The sequence below is a fragment of the Leptonychotes weddellii genome, chromosome 8 (genome assembly GCF_054177405.1).
Source record: "Leptonychotes weddellii isolate Sample4059 chromosome 8, ASM5417740v2, whole genome shotgun sequence".
Classification (NCBI taxonomy): domain Eukaryota; kingdom Metazoa; phylum Chordata; class Mammalia; order Carnivora; family Phocidae; genus Leptonychotes; species Leptonychotes weddellii.
In genome coordinates this window covers 77,417,204-77,428,509 of record NC_138376.1, presented here as the reverse complement: position 1 = coordinate 77,428,509, position 11,306 = coordinate 77,417,204, and positions in this window count along the sequence as shown.

Genomic DNA, 11,306 nt, shown 5'->3' with positions numbered 1-11,306 from the left:
CATAAGAGGGAAATATATAGTAATACAGGCCTACATCGAAAAGCAAGGAAAATCTCAAATAAACAGCCTAACCTTATGCCTAAAGGAGCTAGAAAAAGAACAACAAACAAAGCCTACAGCCAGCAGAAGGAGGGAAATAATAAATAATAAAGCATTATATAGAAACAACAGTATTAGAGCGTTATATAGAAACAACAACAACAAAAATCCCATAGAACAGATCAACAAAACCAGGAGATTATTCTTTGAAAAAAATAATAAAATTGATAAACCCCTAGCCAGATTTATCAAAAAGAAAAGAGAAAGATGCAAATAAATACAATCATAAATGAAAGAGGAGAAATAAAATCAATACCACAGAAATGCAAACAATATAAGGAAATATTATGAAAAATTGTATTCCAACAATTTGTACTACTAGGTACAAATTCCAAAGGATACAGAAATACTGATTCAAAGGGGGCACATGCACCCCAGAGCTTATAGCAGCATTATCAACAATAACCAAATTATGGAAAGAGCCCAAATGTCTATTGAATAATGAATGGATAAAAAAGAGGTGGCATATATATATGAATATATGATTTCACTCATATATGGAATTTAAGAAACAAAACAGATCAACATAGGAGAGGAAAAAAAAGAGGCAAATGAGGAAACAGACTCTTAACTATAGAGAACAAACTAAGAGTTACTGGAGGGGAGAAGATAGGAAGAATGGGTTAAATAGATGATGAGGATTAAGGAATGCACTTGCTGTGATGAGCACTGGGTGTTGTATGTAAGTCATGAATTACTAAATTCTACACCTGAAACAAATATTACACTGTATGCCAACTAACTGGAATTTAAATAAAAACTTGAAAGAAAAATAATTAAAATATAAAAAATCAAATAATACATATCTTTAATAAACCAGAATCTTACTTGACTCAAAGTAACTAGTAGACAACAATCATGCAGATCTTCCCAAGACCACGTATTTACTGCCTAAGGAAAAGAAAAAAAGAAGAAGACAGCAGGAAGGGAAGAATGAAGGGGGGGAAATTAGAGGGGGAGAGGAACCATGAGAGACTATGGACTCTGAGAAACAAACTGAGGGTGCTAGAGGGGAGGGGGTTGGGGGGATGGGTTAGCCCAGTGATGGGTATTAAAGAGGGCACGTACTGCATGGAGCACTGGGTTTATACGCAAACAATGAATCATGGAACACTACATCAAAAACTAATGATGTAATGTATGGTGATTAACATAACATAATAAAAAAAGAAAAGAATTTATGTATCCCAAATCCCAAAGAGTCACCCATATGATAAAAAATATTCAATTTTGCCTTTTAAATTTTGAAACCATTTCATAACACATTTTGTTATTAGACAAGATGTTTACACTATTATGCTTTTTACAGGCAGATTTTTAAAGTAATTGAAAAATAAAAAAATAAAGTAACTGTAATGATGTACTATGTTTCAAGGGAAAAAGAAGATTTACCAATTTAAACATGATTTACCCTATTTTTAAGGGTTGCATACTTTTTTCCTTGTGTACTTCAGATAAATTTTAATATATATTATTTCAGAAAAGCAGTTTAAACCTCAGTTTATCATATATAATGACAAATAGCTCTTCCTCTCTACCTCATTTTTGGGATACATTATGTGATAGGGACTGTGCCAGATGTTGGTGAAAAAATTCCAAAGAAATGCAGACCATGTTTCCATACAAAATTACTTTCTCCCAAAGTGGTTTCCTTGGAAATGTTCCTTAGCGTGATGTGTCCTCAAATAAGTCTATGAGGAAAGAAAAAGCTTTATTCTCTATTGCAACAAAACTACACTCTAAAAGGGTAACTGCTTTGCCTTCTGTCAGTCCATCAAGCACTTAAATTGTTCACCAAAAAGGAACTAAAAAACAGGAATATGAGGTAGGGAATAGGAAGCCAAGGTAATAGATGATCTGTTAAGATTAGTTAATGTGGAGCCTAATTGGGAGCTTGAACTCATGACCCTGAGATCAAGACCTGAGCTGAGATCAAGAGGTAGATACCTAACTGACTGAGGCACTTAGGCACCCCTAGTTAACATGTTATTAAATACCACAAGTGGATGGGCTAAGAGTGCATATGTCTAAGAATATAAATTCTGTGGTTTTGAGTTTAACATGAAAAATGTCTGCTTTTCATTTGGGATTCAAAACTATTCTCTCATTTGGATTGATGAAAGATTCATACCCTTTTCCATTCCTTCGCCTGTTCAAAAGTGAACCCTCCCCTGTTGACCTAGTCCTAATTGCACAGCTCAGAATCCTTGTCAAGGCATGGCATTTGCAGGCTCTATTATGATTGTGAAGTGTCCTTCAGATTTTTGTGTTGTGTCATTTGCTGAATAATATGCTAGGAGAAAGACTGAAAAGTAATCTTTAAGACATTGGACAGGATATAAAAATTACTGCATATGATAAAGAAAACAAAGAAGAAAATTATTAACAGTCTTTGTGGAATTCCTTTTAATTATTTGAGATTTCATAGATAACCAGGGGATGAAAAAAACCTAGGTGTTACAGGTTTGACAATTTTTAAAGTTATGTCAAGTGAGAGGAAACAATTGACAAGTATTTGAGTTATGTGAACTACTTGGTATTATACTCGTAAGTAAACAGGTACAATTTAGTGATATCAAAAGGGACTGAATAAACTTCTTGGCATCAAAAAAATTGTTTTTGGTTTTGCTCAATGTGTTATTATAAGTGTTACATACTTCAAAGGGACAATACAGGTGGTGAGAAAGACCTATAACGCTTCATAATGGGGAGAGGGGTGTTTTGTAGAGTAAATACTTTAGGTTTCTATATTTTCTTAACTCCTGCCTGTTGTGTCAACCCAAGTGTCTCTGGATAGATTAATGGATAAACAAAATGTGACATATACATACAATGGAATTCCTTCCTTCCTTCCTTTTTCTTTTCTCTTTTTCTTTCTCTTTCTTTCTCTTTCTTTCTTTCTTTCTTTTTCTTTCTTTCTTTCTTTCTTTCTTTCTTTCTTTCTTTCTTCTCTTTCTTTCTTTCTTCTCTTTCTTCTTTTTTTCTTCCCCCTCTCTCCCTTTCCTTCCTTTTCTCCTTTCTTCCTTCCTTCCTATGCTTGCTCCTTTCACCTTGTATTTTGATGAACAAGAAAATAGTTGATTAAAATATCAAAAGTATATGAAATCATTTATTAACTTGTGAAACATAAGGCCCTTTTGTTTTATAACTATTCAAATTACAATAATATAATCATTTTTCATTTATAACAACAAAGCTAAAAGTAAATTATTCACATATAATTTAATGACTGTTGTAAGTAATTGCTAATGATGTGCCTCTCAAAAGATAAATAACATTAGTCCCCACAGAGGCTAGAACCTTTGGGCCTAAGGGACAAAGGCCAGATTCCATACTAAAGCCCTTTTGAGTCTGCTGCCTCCATGATTTTAATCCATCACAACACTCCTTCCACATAACACACCTAATTATTAGAAATACTGTATATTTATTATCATCATGTTGCCTATTCCTGTGTACATACAGTTTCTATGGCTATCCACGAATAGCTATTGTCTGGATGACCTTACTAAAATATTTAATCCATTTCTCTTTCAAAATAAAACTGATGTTTAATTATTCAGAATCAGATGGTTCTTTTTCATGGATATTATCTACATTGTTTTATTGTGGGACCTATATTCTCTCCATCCTGGCAAATTTGTGAGCTATTTGAGGTCAGAAACCGTTTAAGTATCATCTTTAAGTCTTTGCATTTAGTGCTAGCCTATTACATTGCAAGCGCTCAATAAAACTTTGTTGAAAGTCAATGAATGTGATACTAGTGAATCTGTATTTTAATTTTGAAGTAGAATAATTTAAATAAAAACAAAAAGAAACACGATGACTGAATGAAACAAAAATATAGAATTATACTTCATATATTAATTTACGTTTCTCATATATAATATGATGTTGTCATCTACATCTGCATTATAAAACAACACAACTGTTTTTTTTTAATTTTAGTTTATTTTTTTGAAATTTGAAATTCAGAGTCCATAAATAAAGTTGTATTGGAACAGAGCCACACTCAATCATTTACAAATTGTCAAGTTTCTTTTTTTCTTAACTTTATTGCAGTGTGACTGACAAAAATTGTATATATTTAAGGTATACAATGTGATGATTGTGAAATGATTATCACAATCAAGTTAATTAGCATATTCATTACCACATATAGTTACCTTTGTGTGTGTGTGTGCGTGTGTGTGTATGTGAAAACACGTAAGAACTCCTTTGAGTGAATTTGAAGTATACAATACAGAATTATTAGCTATACTCACCATTTTATACATTAGGTTCTCAGAACTTACTCATCTTATAACTGAAATGTGTATCTTTGGCCAACGTGTCCCCATTTCTTCCACTCCTCTAGTCCTAACAACCAACATGCTACCCTATTTCTACAAGTTCCATTTTTTTTTTAAGATTCCACATATAAGTGAAATTATACAGTATCTGTCTTTTTCTGGCTTATTTCACTTTAGCATAATGCCCTCTAGGTTCATTCATATTGTCACAGATGGTAGGATTTCCTTTTTTCATGGCTGAATATATACATCTATCTATATATATATCTATATCTATCTATCAATCTATCTATATTAGTTTTATTTATCCATTCATCTGTTGATGGACACTTGAATTATTTCCATATCTTGGCTATTGTGAGGAATGCTGCAATAAACATGGGGGTGTAGATGTGTCTTTGCGATAGTGACTTCATTTCCTACAGATATATACCCATAAATGGGATTGCTGGATCACATGGTAGTTTTATTTTTTTTCTTTTTTCTTTTTTAAGTTTTTTTAATTTATTTTTTAATTTTTGAGGTAGTTCTCTTTCTAAAATACTATTGTCCATAGTGGTTGCACCATTTTGCATTTCTACCAACAGTGCACAATACTACATTTTCTCTACATCTTGCCAATACTTGTTATCTCTTCTCTTTTTGAAAGTAGCCATTTTAATGGTGTAACCCATAATTTGTTTTGCATTTCCCTGATGATTAATGATATTGAACACCTTTTCATGTACCTAATGTATATCTTCATTGGAAAAATGTCTATTCAGATTCTTTGCCTATTTCAATTAAATTATTTTTTCACTATTGAATTGTCAGGGTCCTTTATATATTTTAGATATTGATCCCTTAATAGATATCTGGTTTGCATATATTTTCTCTGATTCCATAAGTTACTTTTTCATTTTGTTGATTGTTTCTTTGCTGTACAGAAGCTTTTTAGTTTCATACAATCTACTTGTTTATTTTTGCTTTGTTGCTTCAACTTTGTCATATCAAAACAATTATTGATATTGTCCTATCAAACAATCAAGACCAATGTCAAGGAGTTTTTCCCTGTGTTTTCTTCTAGGAGTTTATAGTTTCAAGTCTAACATTTAAGTTTTTAATTCAGTTTGAGAATCCATTTATTAAAGGACTATTTTTTCCCCATTTGTGTTTCTGGCATCAAAACAAATGCCAAACACAAAGGATGACCCTATATAGCTGGGTTTATTGCTGGGCTTTCTATTCTGTTCCTTTGGTCTATGTCTGTTTTTAAGCCAGTATCATACTGTTTTGAGCTATAGTTTTGTAATAAAGTTTGAAGCCAAGAAGTGTAATGGCTCCAGCTTTGTTCTTTCTCAGGATAGCTTTGGCTATTTGGGGTATTTTGTGTTTCTCCATGCATTTTAGAAATTCTTTTTCAATTTTTGTGAAATGCCATTGGAATTGGATAGATTTTGCATTGACTCTGTAGATCACTTTTGGTAGTATAGACACTTTAAAGTAATTCTTCCAATCCATGAACACAAGATGTCTTTGCCTCTAATTGTGTCTACTTCAATTTCTTTCATCAGTGTCTCAGTTTGCAGTGTATAGATCTTTCACTTCCTTGGTTAAATTTATTTCTAAGTATTTTTATGTTTCTGTTGCTACTATAAATGGGATTTCTTTCTTAATTTCTCTTTCAGTCGTTTTTTGTTTTGTTTTTTTTTAAGATTTTATTTATTTATTTGTCAGAAAGAGAAAGGGAGAGAGCACAAGCAGGGAGAGTGGAAGGCAGAGGGATAAGCAGGCTCACTGCTGAGCAAGGAGCCCAATGCAAGACTCCATCCCAGGCCCCTGGGATCATGACCTGAGCCGAAGGCAGATGCTTAACTGACTGAGCCACCCAGGCATCCCTCTTTCAGGTAGTTTTTCATTAGTGTATAGAAATGTGACTGACTTCTGCATGTTGATCTTTTATCCTGCCATTTTACTGAATGCATTTATTAGTTCTAACAGTTTTTGGTGTAATTTTTAAGGTTTTCTATATATAAGATCATGTCATCTGCAAACAGAGATAATATAACTTCTTCCTTTCATATTTGGATATCATTTATTTCATTTCCTTGCCTAATTACTCTGGCTAGGACTTCCAGCACTATGTTGGTTACAACTGGTGAAAGTGGGCATCCTTGTTTTTTTCCCGATCTTAGAGGAAAAATTTTTATCTTTTCACCACTAAGTATGATGTTAGATATAGGCTTGTCATATATGGCCTTCATTATGTTAAGGTATATTCCCTCTATATTGAACTTATTGAGAGTTTTTATCATGAAAAGATGTTAAATTTTGTCAAAAGCTGTTTCTGTATTAAGATCATATGATTTTTATCTTTCATTCTGTTAATGTGGTAAATCATATTTATTTTATTGATTTGTGTGTGTTGAACTATCCTTACATCCCAGAATAAATCCCACCTGATCATAATGTATGATTTTTTTTAAATATGTTGTTGAATTTGGTTTGCTGATATTTTGAGGATTTTTGCCGGTCTATTCATCCTAGATATTAGCTTGGAGATTTTTCTTTTCTTGTCATAATTGTATTTGGCTTAGATATGAGGGTAATACTGGCCTATAAAATGAGTTTGCAAGTATTCCTTCCCTTTCAATTTTTTTGGGAATAGTTTAAGAAGGATTGGTGTTAACCCTTCTTTATTTAAAGGTATGATAGAACTCACCAGTGAAGACAGTTTTCCTGGGCTTTTGTTGTTATTTTCGGAGATGGGGGTTGATTACTGATTCAATTTCATTAATAGTTATAGATCTACTCAGATTTTCTATTTCTTCATACTCAGTCTTCATAGTTAATATGCTTCTAGGAATGCATTCATTTATTTTAGGTTGTCCAATTGGTTGGTTCTAATTGTTCATAGTAGTCTTTTATGATTCTTGTGTTTCTTTTTGTTTTCCTTCCAAGTTTTTATTTAAAATCTAGTTAACATATAGTGTAATACTGGTTTCAGAAGTAGAATTTAGTGATTCATCACTTACATATAACACCCAGTGCTCATCGTAACAACTGCCGTCATTAATACCCATCACCCATCTAACCCATCCCCCAGCCATCTCCCTCCATCAACCCTCAGTCTGTTCTCTATTTTTAAGAGCCTCTTATGATTTGCTTCCCTCTTTCTTTTTTTCCTTTCCCATATATTCATCTGTTTTGTTTCCTAAATTCTACATATGACTGAAATCATATGGTATGTGTCTTTCTCTGACTTATTTTGCTTAGCATAATACATGCTAGCTCCATCCACATTGTTGCAAATGGCAAGATTTTATTTCTCTGATGGCTGAGTAATGTTCCATTGTGTATATATACCACCTCTTCTTTGTCTATTCATCAGTCAATGGACATTTGGGCTCTTTCCATAATTTGGCTATTGTTGATAATGCTACTATAAACATTGGGGTGCTCGTGTCCCCTTGAATCAGTATTTTGGTATCCTTTGAACAAATCCTTAGTAGTGCAATTGTTGGATTGAAGGGTATTTCTATTTTTAACTTTTTGAGGAACCTCCATACTGTTTTCCACAGTGGCTGCACCAGTTTGTATTCCCACCAACAGTGTAAGAGGATTCCCCTTTCACCACATCCTTGTCAACACCTTTTGTTTCCTGTGTTGTTAATTTTAGCCATTTTGACAGGTGTGATGTAGTATCTCACTGTAGTTTTCATTTGTATTTCCCTTATGATGAGTGATCTTTTCATGTGTCTGTTAGCCATTTGGATGTCTTTTTTGGAAAAATATCTATTCATGTCTTCTGCCCATTTCTTAACTGGATTATTTGTTTTTTGGGTGTTGAGTTTGATGAGTTCTTTATAAATTTTGGCTAATAACCCTTTATTTGGTATGTCATTTTCAAATAGCTTCTCCCATTCCATAGGCTGCCTTTTAGTTTTGTTGATTATTTCCTTCGTTGTGCAGAAGCTTTTTATCTTGATGAAGTCCCAATAGTTCATTTTTGCTTTTGTTTCCTTGCATCTGGAGAAGTCGCTATGGCCAAGGTCAAAGAGGTTGCTGCCCGTGTTCTTCTCTAGGATTTTGATGATTTCCTATTTCAAATTTAGGTCTTTCGTCCATTTTGAATTTATTTTTGTGTGTGGTGTAAGGAAGTCATCTAGTTTCATTTTTCTGCATGTTGCTGAGCAGTTTTCCCAATACCATTTGTTGAAAAGACTGTTGTTGTTCCATTGGATATTCTTTCCAGCTTTGTCAAAGATTAGTTGTTCATGTAATTGTAGGTCCATTTCTGGGTTCTCTATTCTGTTGCATCAATCTATGTGTCTGTTTTTGTGCCAGTACCATAATGTCTTGATGACTACAGCTTTGTAATGTAGCTTGATTCTTGTGTTTCTATGGCATCATTTGTAATGTCTTTCACTTCTGACTTTGAGTTTTCTCTCTTTTTTCTCAGTTAATCTGGCTAAAGATTGGTCAATTTCATTTATCATTTTAAAAATCAGCTACTATATGCTGGCTAACTGAACACGATAATAAAAAAATAAAAATAAAATAAATAAAAGTCAGCTCTGAGTTTCTTTCATCTTTTCTACTGTTTCTTTCTTTCTTTTTTTTTTTTCCTCCTGGTCTATAGTTCATTTATTTCTGCTCTGTTCTTTGTTATTTCTTTCTTTCTAACAACTTTGGGCTTAGTTCTCTTTCTAGTTCCTTGAGGTGTAAAGTTAGGTTTTTGTTTTGTTTTGTTTTTTGGTTTTTTTGAGAGCTTTCCTTTTTTTTTTTTCTTGTAGGAGTTTTATTGCTATACATTTCCCCCTTAAAAATGCTTTTTCTTGCATCCCATAAATTTGGTATGTTGTGTTTTTATTTTATTTTTTAAGACATATTTTGATTTTTTTTTAAATTTCCCCTTTGACCTTTTGGTTGCTCAGGGGCATGTTGTCTAATGCACATATTTGTGAATTTTCTAGTTTTCTTTTTCTAATTAACTTCTAGTTTCATACTATTGAAGTTGGAAAAAAATCTTGATATAATTTCAATTTTCTTAAATTTAAGATTTGTTTTCTGGCCTAACATATAATCTGTCCTGGATGATGTTCCATATGCACTTAAGAATGTTTATGCTTCTATTGTTGGGTGGACTGTTCTGCATATGTCTGCTAGGTCCATTCGATCTAAAGTATAGTTTAATTCCAACATTTACTTACTTATTTTCTTCCTGGATGATCTTTTCATTGATGAAAGTATAGTATTAAAGTCCCCTGCTATCATTGCATTATTGTCTGTTTCTCCCTTTGAATCTGTTAATATTTGTTTAATATATTTAGTTGCTCTATATTGGGTACATATATATTTATAATTGTTATATCCTCTTGATGAACTGACTCCTTTATCATTATGTAATGACCGTCTATGTCCCTTGTTATAGTTTTTTACTTAAAGTATATTTTGTTTCATAGGAATACAGCTAGTCATACTCATTTTGGTTTCAATTTACTGGAAGTATTTTTTTCCATCTCTTTACCTTCAGACTATGTATGGCTTTAAAGCTGAATTGCATCTCTTGTAGACAGTATATAATTGAGTCTTTTATTTAAATCTATTCTTATTTTATTTTTCCATTTTTATCCATTATTGGTTCTTTATCCATTCTTGTTTTTCAATCCATTTTTATCAATTCTCCATTTTTAATTGTATAATTTAATCCATTTATAATAAAAGTAATTATTGCCATCTTGTTAATTTTTTATGGCCGTTTACAGTTCCTTTGTTTCTTTTTTTTTTCTTTTTAAAGATTTTATTTATTTATTTTAAAGAGAGAAAGCAAACATGAGTGCAAGAGTGGGGAGGGGAAAAAGAGGGAGAGACAGGATCTCAAGCAGACTCCATGCTGAGTGTGGAGCTGACACAGGGCTTGATCTCGTGACCCTGAGTTCATGACCTAAACCAAAATCGGGAGTTTTATGTTCAACCAACTGAACTACCCAGGAGCTCCAGTAGTTCCTTTGTTTCCTTGACCTCACTGTCTTCCTTTGTGATTTGACTATTTTTAAAAGTAGTGTACTTTGATTCCTTTCTCTTCATCTTTCTTATTCCACTTTAGTTTTTTTGCTTTGTGGTTACCGTGAGACTTACATAAAGTATTTATAACAGTCTGTTTTAAGCTATTAACAACTTCATTTTGATCACATACAAAAATTCTTCCCTTTTACCACAGAAAGTTTTCTGTCTTTATTCAACTTAACCACATGTCTAGGAATATTTCCCTGTAAACATATACAGCTTTTCATCCTTCATTATATTTGAGTCTTCATAGAATTGTACATTATAAATTGAGCATTTGACCACTCCCCTTAACATGGACGTTTATGGACATTTATAATATTTTGTTTGTTTTCTTATTATAAACAATATTGCAATGAACATTTGACTACATATAGCTGTACACAAGTGAAACAGTTTGCATGATTAGATTCCTAAAAGTATTATTACTGGGTAAAATGTTCATAATTTTAATAATGAATAATTTTTACAAACAGCAATGATATTCTCAAGTGTCTCGTTATTTATTCCAATCTTAACTATTTTATTTTATTTTTTAAAGATTTATTTATTTATTTATTTGATAGAGAGAGAGAGTGAGAGAGCACAATCGGGGGAGCAGCAGAGGGAGAGGGAGAAGCAGGCTCTTCACTGAGTAGGGAGTCTGCTTCTCCCTCTGACCCTCCTCCCTCTCATGCTCTCTGTCTCTCATTCTCTCTGTCTCAAATAAATAAATAAAATCTTTAAAAAAAAATGTGAGGGTAAATAAGAATACAAGGCAACAAGTGTTTGCTTCATTAAGTGGAATGCAAATAAAGAAGGTGAAAACTGTGGTTTAAAATAAGTAAGATTGGGGACACCTGGGTGGTTCAAACTAAGCATCAGCCT